At 37.9% G+C, this 27,038-nt stretch overlaps 1 long non-coding RNA gene across 1 annotated transcript; it reads right to left on the reverse strand.

Annotated features, from left to right (window-relative positions):
* Positions 1 to 569: 569 nt before the first annotated feature.
* On the reverse strand, positions 570 to 9,003 carry LOC130454010 (uncharacterized). The gene is made up of 2 exons (XR_008911686.1): positions 8,747 to 9,003; positions 570 to 1,093 (listed from the first exon to the last, which is right to left on the reverse strand). It is a non-coding gene; the product is annotated as an uncharacterized LOC130454010 (long non-coding RNA).
* Positions 9,004 to 27,038: the final 18,035 nt, after the last annotated feature.

Consider the following 27,038-nt stretch of genomic DNA (forward strand, 5'->3'; position numbering starts at 1 on the left):
CCCTTCCTAAATCCTGTTACCCTGAGTAGGGTAGAGATTGGAATAATTAAATTTTGATCTATGCTGCAGCCCTTCCTAAATCCTGTTAGGACTGAGTAGGGTGGAGATTGATTCCAAGTATCTCCATTGTATCAATTCTAAAATCAATCATGACTCAAAGAAATTCCTGTTCTGTGTTTAAGCATAGGTCAAAGCCCTTTCCATTGTTCAGCAAAAGGTTTCTGTCCTAAAGTAATCTTAAGAAGGGAGGAGGAGGAACCTCCCATGCCAATGGGGTTCACATTCCAATAGACTATCACTAAGAAATTTTCCAAGTATGAAATTTCCCAATGGTGAAATTTCCAACATTTATAAGTCTAAGGAATTTTAAGGTTTACACTCTTATTTTCTTTAATTCCTCATTTGTATTAATTAAAATCTCTATAAAACCCAGCTGACTTGGTTATATTTAATAATTGGGAATTTTCCCCTGTTGGCCACCTTATATATTGATTTAAAACAAGGCACTGTAGTGAAATCATATTTTCTGTGGTTACAATTTTACTCATCCACTCTTTTATCGACCACAGTTTATGTCTTCCACTATTTTAATTATTACATATCATACACACATTTTGGATAATATAAAGAATTTCTGTTGTAACTGAACAGTATCCAATATACTGTTATAACATTTCCAATTGTAAAATTTGTCTTTTGATCAAATTTGGGTAACATGGAACAATTCAAATAAAATAATTGCAAGTTACATATTATACAAATACCATTTGAAGTCTGCAGGTACATGAGAAAAATTGATCTTACAACAAATACGCATATACTTTTAGAATAGAATGTCTGTAAGCAAATTAATGATATTCTTCTGTAGGTAAACTGCCTCTCAGTAAAAGTTCATCTGTGTGGATAATGCATTAGACCTTTCTTTAAGTCAATGGTTTTGTCTTGTTTGTTCATCTGCTGTTTTCTTCTGATGCCTGGCCTCTGTGTTGTGCTGTGGTTGGTGCTATATAGACATGTGCTTACTCCTCTCTCTGGGCTGGCTTTCTTTGGAAATGCTGGATGACTTTGGTTTTCTTCCATGGACTTCTGGTATCTGCAAAAATAGAAGCAAGATTTTGACCCCAAATGAAAGACTTTTGGGGTCTTATTCACTTAGAAAATGACTGAAAACATATCCTTTTTATATTTGAATTTGGGCTTTTAACTTTCTTTGAGCCCTTTCTCCAATTGCTTGCTTTTAAGAAATTTCTGGAATACCAGTCTTATGAAAGATGTTCCATGATTTGTCCAACTTAGCTCATCTATTGCTGGTAGAAGCACTGTTATACCAATTTTTAAAACTGTTTTGGAATGGCCAAATGTGCAAGATTATTTAAAAGATGTGCAATAACTTTGCATACTTTTTCATTTTGAACTTTAGCTCATACATCATGAGAGTAATTATCTCCAATCACATATTATTTTTCAATTTTTACAACAGGAGCATCTGGTAATGCCTCCCTTTGCCAAAATTGTGAAGTTCTTAAAGTTCTGCAGTTACCTCTTTGAAGTGAAGGAGTGACATTATATGTTCAACAAAATTTTCACTGCCAAGTAACTTCACTAGTTTGTATAGAATATTGAGGTACAATAGATCTGGCACTCTGATATAGTAGTGAGTGCGAATTACCTGCTTTCCAAAAAGCAGTGGCTGCTAGTCCATTTACTTTTGAAATTCCCTCATAGATAGGTCAAGGGTGGTTCATGTCAGAGTAAATGTGTGTCATAAAACTTTCACTCCAACTATGAAAGATAGAATTCATTGATGTTTAATATTCATCTTTTAAATAAATATCCATATAAACAACATGCAATGAATCACATATGATTTCACAAGTTTGTGCTATGATCATAAACACGTGTCTAACTGATATCAACTCTGTTTTCTGCAAAAATCTATACAGTGCATGCACCAACATTACAGGACTGTCTGATATAGTGCTTCTGCTTTTACCTGATGTGATGCAGTGAAAGTATGCACAGCATTAACAACAAAGTGTAATGATGTTATTATTTTTTAAACAATTATATGTAAATTCATAATTTACCAGATTTTAATACTAGGAATGGGATTATCAGTTTTACCGATAAAGTTTGCAAAATTCGATTGCCAAGTTCGATACTGTACAAGTAACATTTGAACTCGTATTCTTGTCATTGTGTGTAGACTAACATCAGTATCAGGACCAATGTCTGTGATTTGAGGAAGTAGTAGTTCTGCCAATTCTAAACAACTAATAAATAACTCTAGTGGTTAATAAATTAGTTAATAAAGTTAATAAATAATTACTGGTTAAAAATTTGAATCCATTATTTGTACAAGGTCACATCTCTAATGAATAGCAGAGCAGAACTTGAATTGAATGACCTTCCTAATTCCAAATCGGTTATTCTTTCTGCTATATTATGCAGTTTTATAGAATAGCTCATGTTAATCATATCCCCAGTATATGTGAATTTGGTAGTCATTTGAAGGAAATTGCTAAGTTAATCCTTACCTTTTTTTAAACAAATATATCAGAATTGATGTCTTAAAAATGTCTCCTAGAGTTTTGTATTCCTTTATATTTCCATTGTTAAAAACGTTCTTAGAAATCCTTTTTTGAACTGCTTTCAGAGCCAGCTTGTGACTCAAGAAAATTAGTGTGTCACCCTTGGAAGTTTGATCAGGAGCGTACAAAAATGTCTTGCCTGATCACTCGCTGTATTATTCAGACTTGACCTTGAATGCTTTTAACTGCTTTCCAAATTTTACGTCGTCCCTCAAAGATTGAAGAATTTGATTTGATTAAGGATATTCAGAAGAACAAGCTGTCAGTCCTTTAAAGTGTTTCCTTTTTTGAGCAACTGATTCGGTTAGGATAGGTGTGCAGCCTGCAGAGGAAACTCCTTTCAAAGGGATCTTATTTGTTCTTTTATATCTTGCCCCCACGTCTAGAATACCCATCCTTTTACTCAGCTCCGACTTGGAAGCTCTAGATCCCTTTAACTCAGTTTGTGTTCTCCCTTCAACAAGAGGTATTTTCTGACTCCTGCCTAGTCCTACCGCTAAAAATTGTCTTCCTCATCTTGAAGGATGTTACAGTGTATGTAATTCCTGTTCATTTTTGTACCTTTTATATCCCTTCAGCAGAATATAAACTTCTTAAGGAAAGAGATTGTTCTTTCTTGTATTTGTAGCACCTAAAACAGGACTTACCTTACTACTATCCCAGGCCAAATATACCCAGTTGCCTACTGCTTACTGCCCCAGCTAAGCATGGTTTTTGCATTTTAAAGTGCAACAAAACTATTTTAGAATGTAAAAACTCTTCTTGGCTCTTGGATCTGCCCTTGGCTTAGAATATTGTTTGGCATATAAGTACTCAATACTTAATGACTTGAAGTGCTAGGATCAGTAATTGTTTGACTATATACGTACTTCTGTTTGTTTAGAACAAGTTAGTATCTGGTTACTTTATGATCACATCGCATAGATGATGCTTAATCTGGAAAAAATCACTGGTTGACTGGTTATCATGTATATTTTTTCCTAATGGCTAAAAGTTATTTAAATATAATCAATACAAATGGAAATTATTGTCTTTTATCTTTAGGTCTTTCTCTTAACATCTTTGTAAGTTGAAATGATAATAGAAAAGACAGTTTTTCCTTTTTGTCAAAGTATTTAATCTATCATTTTAATTATTTCTCACCTATAATGACATTTGCATTACCTAAGGAGTGGAACCCAACTCATCTATTTAAGCAACCTCTTATAGAAATGGGATGGCCTTCTGTCTGTGTAAGAATTCGAATTATGGTCCTAAATTTTCATTGCAGTGTTAATGCTATGTTTCTTTGTCAGATATGTAAAACATCAATCTTTTTTATCAGTGACATTTATGATTCGTTACTTCAAGCACATGTCACATAATTTAACCATGAACAAGCTGATATCTAACAGTTACGAGTAATTTACTTGAGACATTAAGAGAAAAAGTCTAATAACTTGCTAATTATTCTAATTTTATATATATATATATATTTATTTTTTATATATTTATATATATATATTTATTTTATTTTTTAATATATATATTAATAAATATAAATATAAAAATAAATATATATTTATATATATATATAAATATAAAAATTCTAACTTGCTAATAATTCTAATGCTAATTCCTCTGGGTATGTTAAAGCTTTATCCCTATATTAATTAATGAGATCATTAGGAAGCTGTATGCAGAGACCATATTTTCACAGCTCCCTTAAGAAACATCTTCCCCTTGCTGGAAGTTAACATTGCCTGTAGCTATTACAGAGTGGAGTATTACTGTATCTCTTGCAAAACTGTAACTGGTAATAATGCCTATTTATATAACACAGTGCCTTTTATGAAAGGATCCTACATGTGAATTCCTCTTAAAATTTATTATTTATTATTTCTACTCCAAGTCTCTCCTCTTTGTAATCCATTCTCCATACAGCTACCAAATTAATATTTCTAAAACAGAGGTCTGATCACGTCTCTCCCCTACACACAAAACATCCTTAGTAGCTGCCTGTGGGCTCTGGGATACAATTTAAACCTCTCAGCTAATAATTTAAGCAAGTAATGAATAAGTCTGAAGTGCCTATGCTGTTCCAAGCACTGTATGAGGCTCTGGAGTTATACACATATATATAATGAAACAATGCCATCATATTTAAGATCTCCAAGTCTGGCCCCTTCCTGTTTTCTTTTATTTCTCTCCTTTACTTAATCTTTGTTTAAGTCAAATTGGCCCCCATTTCCCTGAACTTGATTGGCCATCTTCCACCTTCATCCTAATCTTTGCCCAGACTGTTGTCCTATGCCTAGAGTGTACTCCCTCCTTACCTCAACTTTTTAGAGTCCATGGCTTTTGAAATTCAGCTTACGTACCACTGATGTGAAAAACCTTTACAGAGCCACTTCTTCCCCCTCCCACCCCACAAAATTGTTAACATTCTCTCCCTTATTGAACTAATCTGTATTTATTGCTCTGTGAATTTTTAATCCCCAGCTTCTTTCAAGGTTTAGCTCAGGTTCCACCTACTAAATGAGACCTTTCCTGCCCCCATCCCAGTTATTAGTATTTTCCAGGACCCCAAAATTGCCCTTTCCTTTATATATTTTATATTTACTTACTTATGTACATGATGTATATGAATTGTAGAATAGAAGTTCCTTAAAAGCAGTTACTGCATCATTTGTGTCCGTATTTTGAATACCTTGCCGCCTAGTAGGTATTTAGCAAGTGTTTCTTGAATTGTTGATAATGAAAATCCTACATATTCCCATTTGGCCTTCTAGAACCTCAGAGCTGATTCATTGTTCATCTGCAGTAACTAACATTTACAGAGCTTCTTTTGGGGATTTTGATGCTTTTCTTCATTACTAATTTTTGAGTTTTAATTCTGTTCTCTTTCAATTTTGTTATTGTATATACCAGTTTGGTAAAGGATCTCAGATCATTTTTGGAAAGAGGAATGCAAATCATAAATAAAATGCTTTATTTAGTTAAAAAAAATAAAGATCCAAATAGGTTTAGAAGCAAGTCACGTGGCTAGATCAGCCCATGTGGCTTCACCTCTAATTAAAAGCCTTAAAAATTCTATTTGCACCGTGTTACTTAACGTAAAGTTACCCTAAAATTTAGACTAAAATTCAGTACAAATAAAATATCTCTTGTCCAAAGAGACTATGGTAGATGAAAAATATCAGAAAAAAATGTAACCAGATATTTCTTTCTAATGTGCTGGGTCCAATATAAATTTGATCTATTTGATTTTAAATTTGACTTCATAGCAACACTATCTTTTATCAAAGATCTCTTTAAAAGCAAAAGATTCAGATGTTTGCTTTTTTAAATGACAAATTGCAAAAATGTGAAAAACCTTAATTGTGATTTGTATGTCTCCCTAACAATGCTTAAAGTTTGTAAATTCTGAGGAATGAGGCTTTTGCTTTTTAACAATAGTGGGGATGGAATCTCTGGACCTGTTTTAAAGTAATTTATAGGAGTCTCCCAGATCTCCTTTCGATATGCTAAAATTGTGCTGAGCTTTGTGGATAAACAAAATCCTGTTGCTCGGGCCATTTGCTGGAGAGCCAAATTTCTGCCTGTGTTAACTTTTTTGGGATCACAAGGAGCCTTTTCTTCTGTGTCCTGGATTTTACAGGGGCTCAGAATTATTCCACCCATGTTTACATTTTGTTGAGGCTTGTGGTCTCAGCAGACATGGTGTGACCCAATGCTGTTCTGTGGGACATTCTTTGAAAAACTCAGGAGACCATCTCGGCTTCAGTTTGGGACATGATCGTTCAATCCAGCTTTGTGTTGGGCAAAGCAAACACATGCTCTCTTTTTTTAAATTGAGCTGCCCTCAGATTCTTGTGGACTAAAGTTTTTATGTCTTGGCATGTTCTCATAGCCCTTTTGTGAGGAATTGTCTCCTCAAAGAACTCTGTAGCACTATGGTGTTTAGTTATGATTTGCCACGCTCTTTAGCAGCTAGCCCAATGTGATTAAGGGTTTGTTCTGCCTATGAAGACTTCTCAATTTCCCTGTGCCAGTTAATTCCTCATAGGAAATGGGCACATGGATTTCCTTGTTTTTTCTAGCTTGTTCCTTGTATAACTGTTGAAATAGCAGTTTTTAAGATAAGAAATCTTCTGCAATAAGCTTAGATTCAAATGATACCAATGATCTGGCCTTAGAGATTGCTGGTATATATAAACCTTAAAATTTCTTAGACTTATAAATGTTGGAAATTTCACCATTGGGAAATTTCATACTTGAAAAATTTCCTATTGATAGTGGGTCTTGGCTATTGGAATGTGAACCCCATTGGCATGAGAGGTTCCTCCTCCTCCCTTCTTAAGAGTACTTTAGGACAGAAACCTTTTGCTGAACAATGGAAAGGACTTTGACCTATGCTTAAGCATAGAACAGGAAGTTCTTTGAGTCATGATTGATTTTAGAATTGATACAATGGAGATACTTGGAATGACAGAACCAGGTCTTGGAAATTGCAATCTCCACCCTACTCAGTCCTAACAGGATTTAGGAAGGGCTGCAGCATAGATCAAAATTTAATTATTCCAATCTCTACCCTACTCAGGGTAACAGGATTTAGGAAGGGCTGTAGCAAAAGATCAAGATTTAATTATTTGAGAATATGACCTCCAACAGACATGTGCAAAGCCACAGACCTCTGGGCGGTCCTGGGTTAAGCTAGAGCCACCATTGGCACAGGGAAATTGATGGACAGTGATTGGTAGATGTGAGAACTGAGGGGAGGGAACTTGGATGGTTTCCTTAAAGATAGAGGGGTCTGAGGACTGAAGGGGTGGTTGGAGAGTTTTGGCTCTGAGTGGTTGGAGAGGTGCTCTGAGAAGCTTGCTCTGAAGGAAGCTGGAGGTGGAGGCCCGTGAGACTGTTTCACCATTTTGGTCATGTGAGTAATAGGGACTGATCTCTTTTCTTTGCCCCAGCTATCTAAGGGCTTGGGCCTTTTGGCCCAGCCTAAACAGAGGGGGTATTTAAGCCCTATTCCCTTCTCTCCCCTTTCTCTCTCCCTCTCTCTCTATATCTCTAATTCCTTTCTTCCTCTTGTTTGTAATTAAACTCTATAAAAGGTTGACGACTGACTTGAGTTTTCATTTAGGAATTACATAGCTGAATTCCTTGGCGACCTTAAATTAATATATATCAGTCTTTTAAAGTGATTTCCTTGTCACATATATCTTGTCCAGCAGCTCCTCTGTGTTGGGAGCTTCATTATCATACTGAATAACTCTGTTTTTTTTTTTAACCCTTACCTTCCATCTTGGAGTCAATACTGTGTATTGGCTCCAAGGCAGAAGAGTGATAAGAGCTAGGCAATGGGGGTCAAGTGACTTGCCCAGGGTCACACAGCTGGGAAGTGTCTGAGGCAGATTTGAACCCAGGATCTCCCATCTCTAAGCCTGGCTCTCAACCACTGAGCCACCCAGCTGCCCCCTATCATACTGAATTACTCTGCTTTTGATTTCTTTAAGAGTCAGGAATGCAACATCACTGGGCTGTTCTAAATTTACTTCTGCATTCTCAGAATTATTTCTAATTCCTGTTGGAGAAGCTGTTTTACCTGCTTTCTTTACTAGAGTTAGGATGATTGTAATCCTGCATTAGGTTTTCATGGAGGTGGAGGTTGAAATTCAGGAGGAGTGGGGGGAAGGGAGGACAAACAGAATCCTCCTAAGGTGAGGGAGGGTCAGTCTTACTCTCAGCTTCTGCAGCAGCCTCCAGTTAGGGGGCAGGGAATGAATAGAGAGAGTCAGTTAAAGCCCTAAAAGTTGAAAGAGCAATAGTGATATGTTAGTGTTAGTAGAATTAGTGAAAGGTGGGGGTGGAAACTGAGAAACAGCTCAACTCTCCACATGTTGTGCAGTATTCTGACTAGATTCCATGCGATCCAAATTGCTGGTAATATTCTGTCTCTTTTTTCCCCCTTCATTTCACAGCTTGCCCTATTAAACGCCATTCTTGTTTAGTAACTACTCCTTGTTCTGGAAAGTTAGGACAACGTTTCAAGATAACTTTAAGTAATGCCTGAAATTAAACTTCTGCGATCTTAATTCCTAGTTTTAAAGACTTCACAGTATAAAAAGACGGGTTTTTGACTCATATTCCAGAATGGAACAGCAACTCACCTCACAGGCCAAGTGCAGGTCTGCTGATCCGTCTCCAATCTTCAACCCAACACATGCCCTCAGGTGATTTATATCATATTAGGCACCATAATGTAACCTCCTGTAGTTATATCTTAAAATTCTCATGGGTGAACAACTGAGAAGCAGATTGGAAACTGAGGGAAAATGGATAGAGGAGAGAAAGAGAGAGACACAGGAATAAAGACTCAGAGACGAGGAGTTAAAAAATATGGGCTACATGTTGCCACGCTCCCCTGATGGAATTGAGAGAGGGCTCCACATGTGCCCTCAAACTTTTATTGGAGAGTTTAGGAATGTGGAGTGGGAGGTAACTAATGCACACGTGACATGGCATAGGCTCTAACATTGGCTCAATTGACAACCACATAATCAAAGAGGAGGAGGTTAAACAAACATGTGACTTGGTATGGAATGTGGTCTAACAAGGTGTGAGCTAGGACCCTGTGGCCAATAATGTCCTGCTCAGGAATTCTTTTTTGACCTTCACAGTGAAGATTTGGCAATACAATAACCAATAAATAACATGACCATGAGTCTGGTAAATGAATACATAGGATACAAAATCAATACATCAATAATACTTCCATGATGCTAATATACCTGGTATGCTACAAGGATAGATAGAAGAGATATTCAGAGACAGAGAGCATAGGTATCACTTGACTATGATGGGATGATATATATAAAAAATACAAGGAAGTGATAAGAAAGAGGTGTACATTGTGAGAAGGAGAAAGGGGCAGGTAGGATTGGGTATGTCATTTCACATACGTGGCATAAAAAACTTTAACAATGTATGGGGGAGGAAAGCTGGGTGGCTTTGTGGATTGAGAGTCAAATCTACAGACAGGAGGTCATAGGTTTAAATATGGCCTGAGATACTTCACAGCTGTGTGACCCTGGGCAAGTCACTCAACCCCCATTGCCTAGCCCTTACCACTCTTTTGCCTTGGAACCCATACACAGTATTGATTCTAAGATGGAAGGTAAGGGTTTAAAAAATGAATGGGCAACATCGAGGTAGGGGTAAAAGGCACCAATTGAACCTTACTTTCATATGGATTAGCTCAAAAATGTATTAACACACACATTCATTGGGTTTAGAAATCTAACTCACCATATAAGGAAGCATGAGGGGTAGGGAATAAGGGAAGAGGACCCTGGCAGAAGGAAAGATAAACTGGAGGAGGGAGTGGTGAGAAACACAACACTTTTGAGGAGGGACAAGATAAAAGGAGAAAGACAAGAATAAATGGAAACAGAATAGCAGGAAACACTGCAATCATAAGGATGAAAACATTTATAGCCAGTTTCTTCAGTGAGTGGCTCGTTTCTTAAATGTAGAGATCAGTGAGTCATGCTGATAGGAAAACAAGTCATTCCCCAATTGATAAATGAGCAAAGGACATCAACAGGCAGTTTTCAAATGAAGAAATAAGAGCTATCTTTATTCACATGAAAAAATGCTGTATATTTACTAGAGAACTGCACATCTTAAAAGCATTGCGGTACCACTTCATACTATCAGATTAGTAAATATGATAGAAAAGTAAAATGACAAAATTTAGAGGGAAAGTGGGAAAATGAGGATGCGAGTTTGGGAACTGATCCAACAACCAATCTACAAAGTGGAGAGCACTTTGAAAATCTCTCAAAGGGCCTTCAAATTGTCCATACCCTTTGAACCAGCAATGCCACTACTAGGTCTGCATTTAAAGATATCAATGAAAAATGATAAGGGTTTATATATACAGAAATACTCACAGCATCTTTTTGTGGTGGAAATGTATTAGAAATTCAAGGAGATGCCCATCAGTATGAGAATGGCTAAACACCATGTGGCATATGATTTTGATGGAACAGTACTAGGTTATAAGCCATGATGAGAGGATACTTGAAGAGAAATCTGGAGGAATTTTCATGAAGTGATGCAAAGTGAGGTGAGTAGAACCAAGGCTTTGATCTCAGCTCATCTTCACCCCAAGTTTAGTGCACTAGCCACTCCACCAAGCTTTTGCTAAAGTTGCTGAAGATTAAAAAGGAGAGGGAAGAGCAGAAGTGAAGACAAAGTGAAGGTCCCAGGAAAGGGCTCTTAAGCTGACTCAGGACAGTGGAGAGGAAGGACTGAGTTGGAGGAGGATGAAGGAGACTGTCTCAGATCCTCCCACTTTCTTCTTTTCCTGGGACCCCCTTCCCTCACCCACATCCTCAAGTTCACAAACTAGCAACAAGAACCTCTCAGTCCAAGAGGCAGAGTCTAGACTGGGCTGGTGTTGAGGAAACTGAGAGTAGGGGCAGAGGGGTCTCTGTGCTTACATTTATGGGTGCCTGAGATGAGAGAGGTCTTGTCCCTGTCTCAGTGATGGTCTTCCCTGCCCCCATCCTTCCAAGTTCTTGCTTCTGAGATTTCCCTATGGAGAACCTCATCCACCTCTGTGGGTTTGTTCCTAATGAACTTCTCTGACCAGCAGGGTCCCACAAGGGAAGGGGCTCACCTTTGTAATGGGACCGAGGAGAGGTAGGAACCGAGAACCAGGGTGGAAATGAAAGACACCAACAAATCAGTGATTGGATAGGGCAGGCAACCCCTATGATTTTCCTTAAGGCGGAAAATGAGGATTAATGGAATACGAGGTGGTTGAGGAGATTAAGGTAGAGAGTGCAGGCTGAGATGGTCACAGCCTCGGGGAAGGAAAGGCCTTGGAGGAGAAAGAGAGAGAGAAACGGTAATCCTATCTAGGTGAAGGACCTTCCTAAAAAGAGAAAATTTCAGGGGTTGCCTTTGCTTTTATTGATGAGGAGGCGGAGGGATGCCTCTAATCACGTAACAATTACCTCACATATCTTAGACAATCATGATTGGGTGGTACAGTAGAGGGAACACCTTTTGGGCGCGTAGGACATAACCGTGCTTTCCCGGGCAAGTCTCCGAACATGTTAATGGGCTTGTGTTGGGCAATAGGTCTCGTGATCAGGTCAAGGTTACCTTCACAAACCTTATCGGTAAAGCCTCATGCTTGGAGACACAGTAATAATACAGTCATCTCTATTTCATAGATGTGAATATGCTTGGGATGCTACAACCTCAGCCTGGTAAGACTGACTCTCATCATCGTAGGGGTCCTGTTGGCTGCAACTGGCATATACAGTGAGCAAGTTTCTCTGCTAAAATGTCTGATCTTTCTGGCATCACTGGAGGAGATCACTGAGGAGGAGCTCCAGGATCCCCTGACAGATGGGAAGGCAGAGCTGTGCTTCACTGAATTTGGGGGTCTTAAAGTATCATTGAGAAGTAAAGGCAGTGTTCCTGCCACACTTCAGAGAGAGGCAAGGACCCTGCCTTCCCCAGCACCAATCCCTGGCCCAACATGATTATGCCAATTCTTTCCCTTAGTCCTTCCCTTCTTCTCAACTGATCCCTCATATACTCTCACAGACTCCTGTCTGTTTCAATACTTTCAAATGCTTCCAACAAGGATGATCATTGACAAATTCTGTCAATAAGTGAAGAGGAAAAATTATTCTCCAAGAGTATTAAAACATCTCAGGAGTCATAGAAACCTGTCAGCCTCATAATGACCTCCATCAGTGATCAGAGTGTATGTGTGTGCAAGCAGAAAAGATGGTGGAGGCAATCTACCTGGGACTCCTTCTATATGCCTTTGGTTATCATGGTTCTGTTGTTGTTCAGTATCTGTCCAGGTCTGTCTTCATGACTCCAAGTTGAGGTTTTCTTGGCAGAGATGCTGCTTTGTTATTTCCTTTTCCAGCTCACTGTAGAGATGAGGAATTGAGGCAGACCAGATCAAGTGACTTTCCCAGGATCACACAGCTTGTGATCTGAGGCCAGATTTCAACTCATAAGGATGAGTCTTCCTGACTCCAAAAACAATAGTCCATTCAGTGCACCACCTAACTGCCTTCATGTTTTCAAGGGGCCAGATATGAAAGCACCTGGAGCTGAGGTAAAATCTCCCATGCAATCTGTGAGAAGCACCATGCAGGGACCTACAATTACTAGTGCTAATCCCATTGGTGAGAGCCAAGTGACTCCCTGAAGCTGGTGGTGACTGGGGAAGGGAACCCACTCAGCCCCAAGCCCCCAGGCTTTTCAAAGTCTGTATGAATGTTACTGCAGTCAGTATCTATAGGCATCTCCATAATGAAATTATTTCTCTATCAGATGTTGGAGAATTTTAGGAAAGGATAGTAGAGCCTAGGAAGTCTAGAAGCTGCTATAGTTGTAGTACCACGAGATAATTATTTTTAACCCTAAACATTACTGGATAGACTTACCTTTTGGTGTTAAATATCATGGGAATGTAATGAGAAGAAATGCTGTGGAACCTCTGTGTCTATGATGCCAGCAGCCCTAGGAGGTGCCTTCTGGGAACTGCAGGTGAACCTCTTTCTCAAGAGAAAGCTGAGGGAGTAATTGTGCCTTAGAGAGCTTGAAGTCTGTTTTAGGGAGGTGGTTTTGAGGATGGGAAAAGATAGATTAACGTGGGCCAGTATCAAGATGCTAACTGTGGATTGAAAGCCAACCGTACTCTGACCAGGGCAGATCCTGGTCTGAGATCCCACACAGACCACTCAGTAAAATGGAAAGGTAGTTTGATTTTAAAAAGGAAATTGTTAAAAGGGGGATGGGATAACTCTAATGCTAATTTTGCTAACTAAAATCCCAAGAATCTAATGTCTCTTCACAGAGAGTCTTCTCAGAGTTGTTGGTCTACACTAATCCTTCCATCACTTCCTAGGACCTTCCCAGTCCCTGCTCTTGCTAAGCTGTACCCCCTTTAGTTGGTAATAAGGTATTGGTAAGCTTGACAGGGCCCAGGGCCCAGGGAAAGGCCCTGGATCCAATAGATCCCAGACCTGGTCTTACAACCATTGCAGACAGTTGGTCCAGAATCACCAGTTCTTCTCCAAGAAAATATAGCACAGAAGACCACAGGCAGGACAGAAATAAGGACAGGATCAGCCACTAAGGAAAAGCAGCCACACTCTCCAGATATCTCCAGAGAGAACTAACCTCCTCAGTTCCAGTCTAACCCTTCCTTCAAAATTCCAGAATCTTTCCCTGTTAGACTCATGCCTCCATCCTCTGTATCTGTCCCCTGCAGATCATCTTCTCATGCTATAACCCTCTCTTACTTAGAACAGATCCCCCTTTGCACAAAGCCAAAATAGGTTTGAAAACAATGTTTTGGTATTTATATACCAATAAACTTAAATTCCTACCTAAAATAAAATTCTTACCCCAAATAATAAACAGCCTACACTCACTTATCTTATCCTATCTAACACTAACTTACTGTAAGGATTCAAACAAAGGAAAGGTAAAGGAAAATATATATATATATAATGAACAGTTTTGAAATTCAAAATATAAAGCAAACATATACAAAAGCACAACAAAAGGAAGAAAACATCAAAATAGTAATACAACCAGAAAACGTCAAGTAAAACAATTAAGGTCATAAAATGCTATACTTTTAAACTAATACATAATAGGATCTTATCAAAACTATTGCAATGCAGAAAAGAGAAAACAGAAAAAATTAGAAAAAGTATAAAATACAAAATAGCATAAATTTTTACCAAAAAATCAAATCAATCTATCAAAACTTATTTATGCAAAATACATTGAAAAGTAAATGAAAATTCAAAACAATCTTATTCTAAACTATACCTTGTCAGTATTACATGAAACTCAAACTATTACATAGAATGGTGTATCTAACTATCCTATGTAAAAAACTTAATCAAACATTAAATATATAGATAATTTTACACATATACACACAATATACACATATGTGCATATGATATACATGCATGCTACATGTATATACACACATACATGTAATGCTTAAATACATGTTGCATGTATTCATGTAGTTATATACTGTGAAGATAGGATTAACTCTCCCCTGACCATTTTTAGATTTAATCAACAGAAGCATATATATCCCACTTACACTTGAGTGGGGGAGGTCTGTGACCCATGTGTGCAATAGTGAGTGTCGAATCAGAATTGACTGTCTGCCCCCTGGGCCGTCCTAAGCAAAGCTTTAGCTGTAATTGGTACATATAAAATGGAAGGAAGTCACAGGAAGTGATGAAAAGGAATGGTTTAAAAATGGCATTTAAAAATGCCAAGAACTTCCTTTGAAGAGGTCTTTCACCTTGAACTTGATGTTGAAGCATGAGACCTCAGACTCCTTTTGGACTTCTCCCTTAGAACAACCACATGTAGTGAGTGAAAAAGGATGACTCCTTTCCTGGATATTTCTGAAGGGACTAGCCTAAGGAGAGGCCTCCCCTCCTGAGAGAGGCTTCCTGTATCCCCTGGTCCTCAGCTCAATGCTGAGACCCCTTCAGCTAAGAGCTAAATAACCCTGCCTGGGTTGAGTTAGGGATATGAGCAAAATACTTAGTGTGTAGGTTAGATATCTTACCCTATCCTCTCTCAGACTTTCTTACTTTCACTCTTTCTATATTTTATAAATTGCTAAAAAAATCCCTTATGGAATTGATTAAATTCCTGATGACCCTATTCTTAAATAATTTAGTCCAACCTTTTATATTAACCTCTTATATTTCTGTCCTTACAATACACATATATATACACTATAATAAATTTTTTCAACCCTAACTGATACACACTATTTACATGTATTTACACATCTATTTACATGTTTGTGTGATGTGTAATATGTAATATGCAATATTTAAAGTGTAACATAATTTTAATGTATGTTGTAAAAATTAAAATTATATCTTAATAGTAAAAATATTATATTTTTGGAGGTTTATTAAATGATCATTAGAAATCAAGGAATAAAGAGGATACAAAATAAAAACCACATGCCTATGGCTGGTTAGCCATTTTCATAATCTCCACTCACCACTATCACCGCTGACTGCATGCCAAAAGAGGAAGAGTCTCAACTCTCACTGACTTTATCCTCTGTCTACAGGAAGTATGTAATGCAGGAAGTCAGTGGGCTCTCAGGAAATGTAGTTCTTTTTTTTTAGGTTAACAGATTTTCAATTATACATTCTTCCCTGAGACCCATGGAAGACTAATCTTTCCAGTGAGTCTTGTAAACATAGAAACTTTGAAATTATAATAATTTGAGGATAAGAGGAAAAGAGAACAAAACCAATGACTGCTAGACACATTGACAAAAAGTCAGTTAGGGGGCAGTCCCTTCTGGTATAAGTGTAAACATTCAAAACAAATGCATTCAACCCCACACAATTCAAATCACCACATGCTTTGGTTCACTCTGGATCTTTTGGTGCAGCATGTGGTCTGTGGAGGCATCTTCATGGTGCCTTCTCCAAACAGTTCCCTTTCTGAATTTGGAGAGGTAGCATGTTTCTTCACCTAAAATTACTCTCAAAAAGAATTGAAACTTTGCAATTTATAGGAATTATACAATGTTGCAATGTGACTTTCTACCCTACTTAACCTATCAAACCTAAACTCTAATCTACCTAACTACATCCCTATATACTTCCTAATATCATCAAAATAGAACAACCGAACTCAGACATCCTATCTTAGTGAAATCTCCTAAAATTAACCTATCGATCCATGCTTCTACTACTCTAGCCTATCTAAAATCTAAACAGTATCAATTTATATACATGGACACTCATATATAAATAAAATCCCACTATAGTAGTTATTCATTGATTCACTACTTGAATCAGTATATCTTAACTCTGTTTATGTTTACATATATATGTTTATGTTGTGTTGTTTATGTTTCTGTTGCATGCGACATACAACAACTTCAGATCCTCCATCTTCTCATCTTGTCTGATGAAATCTCTTCTCCAAAGTCCAATGCACTAAAATGTAATGTTGAATGCATTGTAATATGAATATGAATATTACATAACACAAAATCTTACAACCAATTATCCATCAATAACCTGATATTCTTTATTGAAAAATTGTCTTTAAAAATCCCTACATTATTATCCTCTATGAATCATCCACTTTCTTCATGATCTTCTCTGTTGTCGCTGGATCCCCCTCTTCCACAGGAATTGTTCTCTCCTTATTGCAGTTATTTGACTGCTGAAATTCCTAGCTTTCCGCTTCACAGCTATTCACCAACTCTTTTCTCCTTCTCCTGCAATTTTTCTTTCCTCTACCTCCACTATATTCACATTTTCATCATTAGTTCTATGAGCTAATTTTACATGAGAACAATGGAACCAAGAATATCTTCCTAATACTTTCACCAATGAAGGTGAAATTAACATAATAGTATAAGGAACAACCCAACTTTCTTGCATAGCCAATGTTTTGGCAAAAATTTTCACATATACCAGATTACATGGTTGGAAATTATGGAGAGAATAATTCAATGGATCATTTTGGATCAAAACTCCCATATTATGCAATTCTTTAAGTCTTTGTTGCAAAGCAACTAACTATGAGGCAATTTGACAATCTCCCAAGAAGAGGGAAGTATAAACATCTTTACAAGTTTTTGCTTGCAATGGAGCATGCCCAAATAGCATTTCATAACATGATACATGCAAATCTGTTCTAGATCTTGTATAAAGAAAAAACAACACTTTGTGAAGAATATCTGTCCATTTCAGATGAGTTTCAGCACAAATCTTACCAACTATAATCTTGAGTTCCCTGTTCAAATGCTCCACTGCACCTGAACTTTGTGGATGGTAAAGAATATGAAACTTAGGTGTTATTCCCAGATTCTCACAAACTCTTTTCAGAATGTCTTGAGTAAAATGAGATTCCTTGTCCAGTCTATGGTAATTGGAACACCAAATCTAGGAACAATCTCCCTAAGCAACATTTTCACAACAAAACCAGCTATACTTGTAGTAGATGAAAATTCTTCAGGCCACTTTGTTAACTGATCAACAATTACAAGGCAAAACTTATATCTTCTAGCTTTTTGCATTATTACATAATCTATTTGCAAACTTTCAAATGAGCAAGATGCTAAAGGTCTGCCACCTAAATCTTTCTATTTGAATGCATCTTGATTGAACTTTTGGCAAATAGAACAGCTACTACAGATCCTATTTGCAATAGTACTAATTCCCAGTACTACCCATGATCTCTTAACAGAATCCACAAAACCTCATATAAAAAATGACCTTTTGTGTGAATGGCTTGACACAAATAGGTGTAAATTTTTTTTTGGTAAGAGTGGTTTCCCAGTGCCTGCAAACCATATACCATGTTCTTTACTAGCTTCAAACTTCTCCTTTCATATTTGAACTTTTGAGTCTATATAAGCTTGTTGTAAATCAACAGGCTCAATATTGGAAAGGTTCATTACATAAACTGGAGGATTTTGGGCTGCATACTTTACAGTTACATCAGCTCTATGATTTCCATTAGACACTGAGCCCATACCATGAGTATGGCTTGTTCAATGAAAGGTAGACAACTGTTTCGTCTTTGGATAGCATCCACCAACTCAGTTATTATTTCTGCATGTGCAATTGGTTTTCCTGATGCAGTAATAAAACCATGCTGTTTCCAGATTTTCCCTGTTGTATGACAAACTGAAAAAGCATATCGAGAGTCTTTATAGATATTTGCACTTTTACCATCAACTAGAAGACAGGCTTGCTTGAATGGCACTAACTCTGCTCCCTGAGCACTAATATTACCAAGTAATTAGTCAAACCACAGGATCTCAAATTCTGTGACCACGGCAGCACTAGTACAGTGAACACCATTACACAAATAGGAAGAACCATCAGTGAACAAAACCAAGACTGGATTTTCAATAGGCGTATCTTTTAAATTCATCCTAGGCATGTCCACCAAGTCAACCACTTCCACACAGTCATGTTATTGTTTACCATTCTTTGGAAGGTCAGGAAGAAGTGTAGCTTGATTTAATACACTACATCTCTTCAACTAGATGTTCTCACTACCCAGGAGAATAATTTCACACTTAAGAAAATCTTTGATCTGAATAAGCTTGAGTAAGAAATTTTCTCATCAATGCTTCTATTTAATGCGAACAGTCAATGGACATCCCAAAACTAAATGTGCTGACTTTTGAACTAGCACAGCAACAGCAGCTACCACCCCTGCCTCCCTGCAGACAAGGTACAGTGCCTGAAGCTATGGGAAAAATCTGACAGCTACAATATCCAATAGGATGACAACTTTGTCCCAAAGTCTGTGTTAATAGCCCAGAAGCTATTCCCTTGGTCTCATTAACAAATAATTGGAATGGTTTCACATAGTCTTGGATATGCAAAGCCTGAGTAGACAAAATGGCTTCCTTAAGCTTTGTGAGACTTGCACATGTTCAGGCTTAAGTTTCAGAGGTTCAGGTTCTGTGTTCCTGGTCAAATCAGTAAGACACTTGGTTATATCACTGCAACCAGGTATCCATTGTCTACAGAACACAGGGGATCCTAGACCAGCTCTGAGCTTCTTTTTAGTTTTTGGAGCAGTCAGTTTTTGGACAACAGTTATTCTTTTCTGCACGATACTCATTGAACCTTCTGATAACACAAAATTTAGATAGTGTTATATTGAAATCACTTTAAAAGACTGATATATATTACTTTAAGGTCACCAAGGAATTTACTTATGTAATTCCTAAATGAAACACTCCAGTCAGCTGTCAAATTTTTATGGTGTTTTAATTACAAACAGGAGGAAGAAAGTATTAGAGGGAGAGTGAGAGAGAGAGAGAGAGAGAGAGAGAGAGAGAGAGAGAGAGAGAGAGAGAGAGAAGAAGGAAAGAGAGAGAGAAGGAAAGAGAGAGAGAAGGAAAGAAGTTTAACTCAGACCCCTACCTGGCTCAGGCTGAGCCAAAGTAGGCTTAAAGGCCTTGGATAGCCAAGGCAAGGAAAGGGATCAGTCCTTATCACTCACATGACCAATCTGAAGGAAAACAGCAGGGCTCCTCCAACTCCAAGCACTAGCCTCCAACTGAACTCTAGCCCTCCTCCCAGGAAATCATGAGAACTCCAGAGGCTGTTCTCTACCTCACTTCCTGCATCTCACATGTGCCAATGGTGGCTCTAGTTTGACCTAGGACCACCCATAAATCTGCCCTTTTTTGCACATACCTGTTGAAGACCATATTTTCAAATAATTAAATCTTCAGTTTGCTGCAGCCCTTCCTAATCTTGTTACATTGAGTAGGATGGAAAATGTAGTTTCCAAGAACTGATTCTGTTATTCCAAGTATCTCTATTGTTATTGATCAGGAAATAGCTAAATGCAATCTTCTAAAGAATGGTCTTGAAAGGATGGAGTAGTTTTGAGATTCACATTCCCCCCCTGAGACCCGAGAAAGACTAGTCACTCCGATGGGTCTTGTAAACATACCAGCTATGAAATTACAATAGTTAGAGATAAGGGAAAATAAGAGAAGGAGAGAGAGAGAGAGAGAGAGAGAGAGAGAGAGAGAGAGAGAGAGAGAGAGAGAGAGAGAGAGAGAGAGAGAGAGAGAGAGAGAGAGAACAAAACTAGTGTTTTGCTGGGCACATTGACACATTGACAAAAGCCAATTAAGGGGCAGTTCCCTTTGGCAGAAGAGTGTACACTCAAAATAAATTCAATCAATCTTCAGTTCAACCAACCACAGCCCACGTTCATTCTTGATCTAATGTAGGTTTTGGGGCATCTTTCTGTAAAAGTTCATTCTCTGGATTTAGGAGTTGTAGTCGAGGATTACCTCCTCTTTTCTTTATTTGTATTTGCTTAAGATAAAGTTGTGGACTTGCTTGTCTTTGCTTCAGACAAAGATGAGGATTGACCTTTACCCATCCTGGGACCAAGGATGGAACAGTAAACATGAAGGATGCAGGATAACATTTATGAAAGGCAAATTGCGATTAGGTGGGCGCCTATCCCCTTGTCTGCCCCTCTTCCCCTCGTTTGTATTTGTAATAAACGAAGGATGTGGGTTAACCTTTGAACACCTGCCTATTCCTGGACCAAGGTTAGGGTTTCTGGAATGAAGAATCATAAATTCCTGTGGGTTTTGTCTAAGTAGTCTCTGCCTATAAAAGTTCTGTGTGAAGCAAATAAAATTGGCACTATTTCTCTCTTTTCATATAGTGTCCATCTCTTCTTTTGTTACTCTTCATTTTTCATTACCCCAAACAGGATATCACAGGACTGGCCAACCCTGTGGATGAGTCTTGTAAGCCATAGAGTCTTACAAGGAGTTAGCAAGTTTCTTCCTTGAAGATCTTTCTCAAACAAAAAATAATTCAAAATCTTGGATTTTTATTAAAATACAATCACCCCTAAAGTGAGTGTTAAAAAATCCAGTTCAGCTCAGGATGCATTGTTGAGTTATGGGGGTGTATGAGGCAGTTATTAAAAGAATTCAAAAACAATAAAAACAAAACAAAGAACAAAACAAAAAATATATAAAGGGAAAATATGGAAGAAAGTTAAACTGTTGGGAGAAAAGGAAGAAAAAAAATTCAAAATCAGAATCAAAATACCAAAATCTATGTATAAATGTTGAGTAAACTAGAATAACTTCATAATGGATCCTTGTAAAGGTACAATTTAAAGTAATTTCTATCCCACAAGTCTGTAGGACAGAAAGCAGTAATATTTCACTTACCCATTTGCAGCCAAGACTATAGGAAGTTGCCATACTTTAAGAAGGAAAAGAACTAGAATTCTATTTTGATAGGAAAGCATCATTCCCTGGTCTGACTTGCTTCATTCTCAGGGATATAGGGAGACTGCATGATAGTCAAATTTTGGTACTTGTATGAGTACTTCACAAAGAGTGTAGATACAAGGAAGTCCTACAACTTAAAGTATGTAAAGCGTCGCAACCTTGAGTCCACATTAGTATTTCCTGTGTGTTCTTTTGGCACTATTCATGTTAAGTATGTGCTCCTTGTTTTTATCCCGTTTCCTATTAATCATATTCCCATAACATTTTATCAAAAAATGGCAGGTTCCCACAGTCTAAAGCTGTTTGGGTATGTATTAATAATATAGCAAGTATGTATATTGTGAATTTTAAAAGTCTCCATCTTGGTCTAGCACCCAAAAAATTGTGCACACCCACACTACATGGGCATGTGCTAGTCAATGACAAATCAGAAATAACTAACTGCCCACCTGGGCTGTCCTAAGCCAAGCTAGAGCCAACCATTGGCATTTGTGAGACACAGGAAGTGAGGTAGGGAACAGCCTCTGGAATTCGCGGACTTCCTGTGGAGAGAGCTAGATGGTAGTTCGTGTTAGAAGCTTGAAGAGAGAGGAGGCCTGCAGACAGCTTCCCTTCAGATCAGTCACGTGAGTCAAAGACTGAGTCCTTCCACCTTGGCCCTTTGGGCCTAAACTCCCTCTGCCTTGGTCAGAGGTTGAGTAACCCCTTTCCCTTTTCTCCTCTCTCCTTCTCTCCCTCTCCTTTTTCCTACTCCCATTGTGATTAAACCTCCATAAACTCCATTCTCACTTGAGTGTTTCATTTTAGGAATTTCATAAGTAAATTCCTTGGCGGCCATTGTTCAATATTATAACAATCTTAAAAGGTGAAATTTTCACCACAACAATATTTTAAATTTATATTACTGCAGAGAGAGAGAGAAAAAATTAATTGTATGTACCTTTTGTACAAGAAATGAGGAAAGGGGGAAAAGGAAAATATTCAAATGAAAAGCAATAATATAAAATAAGGGAAAGAGAAGAAAAAATCAGGAATTCAATGTGTTCTTGAAAAACAGCATCCATTTGTCAATAGATTATTATCTACAATGCATGTGATAAGATACAGTCAATCAGTCTCAACAGAAGGTACTCTCTTTACATGTGAACAATGAATCCAAGAGTCCTTCTTTCGAACCTTTATAGATGTTGGAGTAGTTAACAATATTTGGAATAGTCCTTCCCAGGAAGGCTAAGTTGCTCCAGTACACTGGAAATTCTTAATAAACACCTTGTCTCCTGGGTTCAGGTCGTGAAGTGAAAAGTCTAGTGGTCTGGCTTGTATTGCAGTTCCAGATTCATGGAGTTTATGCAGTTTATGCTGTAATTCCTGTATATAGGAAGCAATAGTAGTATCTCCCCCTAATAGTGATATTTATGCCGGGGAGAAAGGCTCAGCCTGTATAGGCGGATGTCCAAAAAGCATCTCAAATGGTGAGATATGTAAATCTCCTGTAGGCCTGCTTCTAAGATAAAATAGAGCCAGAGGGAGAATTTCAGGCCATTTTAAATGTGTCTCATTGCATAATTTGCCAATCATAGTTTTAAGTTCTTTATTCATCATTTCAACTTGGCCTAAACTCTGGGGATGATATGGAACATGGAATTTGGGAGTTATCCCCAAGCAAGAATATATCTAATTTAGAACAGAATCAGTAAAATGACTTCCTCTATCTGAATCAATATGTGCTGGCAGTCCAAAATGAGGAATAATTTCTTTTAAAAGCACCTTAGCAACAAAAGCCGCTGTGGCTTGGGCCACAGGAAATGCTTCCAGCCATCTGGTCAGTTGATCTACTATGACTAGACAAAATTTATAATGTCCGGCCTTTGGCATTGTTATAATATCTATCTGTAGGTGCTCAAAAGGTGTATAAGCCAGAGGACGCCCAGCGAAAGCTTTGCCACGAAAGGCGTGTTGGTTATATGCCTGGCAGGTAGAGCAGGCTAAAGACACTTTAGAGACTATGGTAGTTATTCTGGGGGCTATCCATAGTCTCTTAACATAGTTCATGATGCCCTGAGTACCAAAGTGACCATTTTTATGAACAGATTGTCAAATTTGGTGATAGAAACTTCTAGGGAGCAGGGGTTTCCCTTCAGACAACACCCATACTCCATTAATCTGTTTTGCTTTAAATTTTTGTTCCCATTTTTCCACTTCATTTTTATTATAAAAAAGTGATAAATTTAAGTCATCAGTGGTTGTTAATGTTAAAAGTAATTCAGGTCCTTCTATGGCTTCTAGCTTTGCAGCAGTATCTGCTTGGTCATTTCCCCTAGAGACAGGGTTAGAGCCACCTGTATGGGCTGAGCAATGAACTACAGCTAGGGCTTTAGGCAGTTTGAAAGCAGAAAGAACTTCATTAATAATTTCTGCATTAGATATGGATTTTCCAGCTGAGGTTAACAATCCTCTCTGGAGCCATAGCATCCCGACTGAGTGACAAATGCCAAAAGCATATCTAGAATCCATATAAATTGTGCCCTTTTTACCCTTGGCAATTATACAGGAATGTTTCAGAGCTATGATTTCTGCCCCTTGAGCTCTGATATTAGAGGGCAAAGAAGTTGACCACTCAGTGGCAAATTCTGTGACTACAGCATCTCCAGTGTAGTGTATGCCATCTCTCATAAAAGAAGAACCGTCAGTAAATAAGACCAGATCTGAGTTCTTTAAGGAAGTATCCAAGATATCATCTCAAGGTTTTTCTGCCATGGACACTAGTGTTTCACAATTGTGTAATCATTCTCCTGAAGTTGGTAAATCTGGAAGCAAGGTGGCAGGGTTAAAAGTTGAACAGCTCTTCAATGTAATGTTTTCATTGTTTAACAAGGTTATTTCATACCTTGTAATTCGCTGATCAGAAAATGTCTGTGTTCTATGTCTTAGCAACAATGCTTCTACCCCATATGGGCACATAATTGTTAATGGGCATCCCAATACTAGATCAACAGTTTTTGTCACTAGTAAGGTTGTAGCAGCTATTCCTCTAAGACATGGTGGTGCTCCTAATGCTACTACATCCAGTTGGGTAGAATAATAAGCAGTTGGGGGCAGAGAAGGTCCTAAAGTCTGAGTTAAAACACCTGAAGCTACCCCTCTTTGCTCATGTACAAACAATGTAAAGGGCTTGTTGTAATCTGGAATGCCTAGAGCGGGGGAAGACAGGATAACCTTTTTTAGATCTGATAGAGCTGACAGGTGTTCTGGTTCTAATTTGAAAGGTTCAGGGACCAAATTCCTTGTTATTGCTATAAGGGGTTTAGCAATTTCCCCATAGCAAGGAATCCATTGTCTACAAAACCCTGTTGCTCCCAAAATTGCTCTCAACTGTTTCTTAGTGGTAGGAGCACTTAAATTTTGAATATTTTCAATTCATTTGAAAGAAATAAAGCGGGCACCAGCAATCAGGATGAACCCCAAATATTCTACTTTAGGGAGGCACCAATGAACCTTATCCTTCGAGATCTTATGCTCTCTTTTGTGAAATTCCAAAAGAAGGTGTTTGCTATCTTCCTGACATGTTTCCACCCCTGTTGAAGCCAAGAGTAGATCATCTACATACTTGATTAATTTGCTGTTTTAAAATTTTATATTATCTGTATCTTGGCTCAAAATTTGGGTAATTAAGCTTGGGCTTTCAACGAAACCTTTTGGCAAATGACTCCAGAAGTATTTATGGCCCTGACAGGTGAAAGCAAAGATATGCCTGGAGTTCTCATGTATGGGTATGGAAAAGAAGGCTGAGCATGAGTCTAGTACTCTAAAACATGTAGCTGTACTAGGAATACAAGAAATAATAGTATTGATATTGGAAACTAAGGAGTGTCTCTTTATAACGTGATTGTTCACAGCCCTCAAATCCTGCATGAATCTATAGAGGTGTTTGCCATCAGGCCCTCTTTTTGGTTTTTTAAAGGGCAGGATGGGCATGTTGTATTCAGATTTACAAGGAATTATTATTCCCTGTGCAATTCATGAGTTAATTACTGGGGTAATTCCCTCAATTGCCTCTTTTGAAAGGGGATACTTAGGAATGGAAGGAGGTGGGCTAGATTTAGTTTTCATCTGCACAGGAACAGCCTATTTAAGTAAGACTACATCGGAAGAAGATGTGGCCCAAAGAGACTCTGGTATATCTTCAGGTATTGCAAAGGTGGAATGTTCTTTTTCCTCCTGACATTCTGAATTACAGGTAGTATATTTAAAGATTCCTCTGGTACGTCCAATGGTAAGGAACCATCTGGGGAGCAAGTTATTGTGGCTCTGAGTTTTCATAGAAGGTCCCTCCCCAGCAAATTTAAAGGGGAGTCAGGCATCAAAAGGAAGGAGTGTTGTACCTCTAGGGGTCCTACAGACACCATTCTATGGGGAAGTCTTTTAACTTTTTTAACTCTTTGGGGTATTCCATTACATTCTTTGAGCCAACAGAATAACATTGTAAATCAGTTGTTCTCTTTAATACAGACCAGGAAGCTCCAGTGTCTAATAGACAATCATAATAGATGTTACCCACATTTAAAGTAATATGGGGTTCATTAGTATGGGGGGGTAGTGGATAGGAACAATGGGTAGTAGGACATTAGGATCAGGAAAATCAAAGGTTGTATCCTCTGATTCCTGTGCCCCAGCACCCCCCCCCCCAAACCTTCATTGTGTTTGGGAAGTTCCTTGGGCACGCCCCTGAAAGGCACCAGGTATTAGCACCTTGGGTATTTTTTGGATGAACACCATTTTTTTAATTTATTGTTGTGGAGTCATTTGATTTGAGTTATCATTTTCCCAATATCTATTCCTATAATCATCATTCCTAACATTGTGGTTTGCATTGTCATAATTATATTTATTTCTATAATGATAGCTTCTGTAGTTGTTATTAAACTATGTATTCTTTCCTATAATCTTGAGAAAAGCTCTACACTCTACTGTATTGTGGCTCTTCTTCCCACAGAAGTGGCAGGTAATGGATTTATAATTAGGTTTCTGGAGAGGGGCAAGTGTCATTGGTACATAATCATGCCCAATTTGTAGTTTAGCTATTTTATCTTTTAAACATCTCATTTCTTTCTTTATTTCCTCCATGGCATCATTATTTTCTTCCTCCTTTTCTTTGTTTCCCTTTAAAATATATATAGCTGTTTTTCTTAATTCTTCAAGGTCCATCTCTGACCATTGGACAATGTGTTCTAAAATAATCCTTAATCACTTTGCAAGAGTTATTGACAAAGATCCTTCTAACTTGTCTTAAGCTATTCTCTTTAGTTAGGTCCCAATCCAGGTATCTGTCCCCAAACTCGATTATTCTATCCATGAATTTGGAGGGTGTTTCTTCCTCCTTTTGCTTAATTTTTTGAAGTTCCATCCACTTATCTGTACTGTCTGCACATTCCCTCATTGCTTGAAGGATGGCCTCTCTACAATGGTATAGTTGTAGATAATCCTCAGTGTTGTTATAGTCCCATTCTGGATCCAGAAATGGCCAATTTGCTGCATTAAGCCCCCGGGCTTTGTTGACATGAGCAATTATTTTATCTTTCTCACAT

The sequence above is a fragment of the Monodelphis domestica genome, chromosome 4 (assembly GCF_027887165.1).
Source record: "Monodelphis domestica isolate mMonDom1 chromosome 4, mMonDom1.pri, whole genome shotgun sequence".
In the NCBI taxonomy this organism is placed as follows: Eukaryota; Metazoa; Chordata; class Mammalia; order Didelphimorphia; family Didelphidae; genus Monodelphis; species Monodelphis domestica.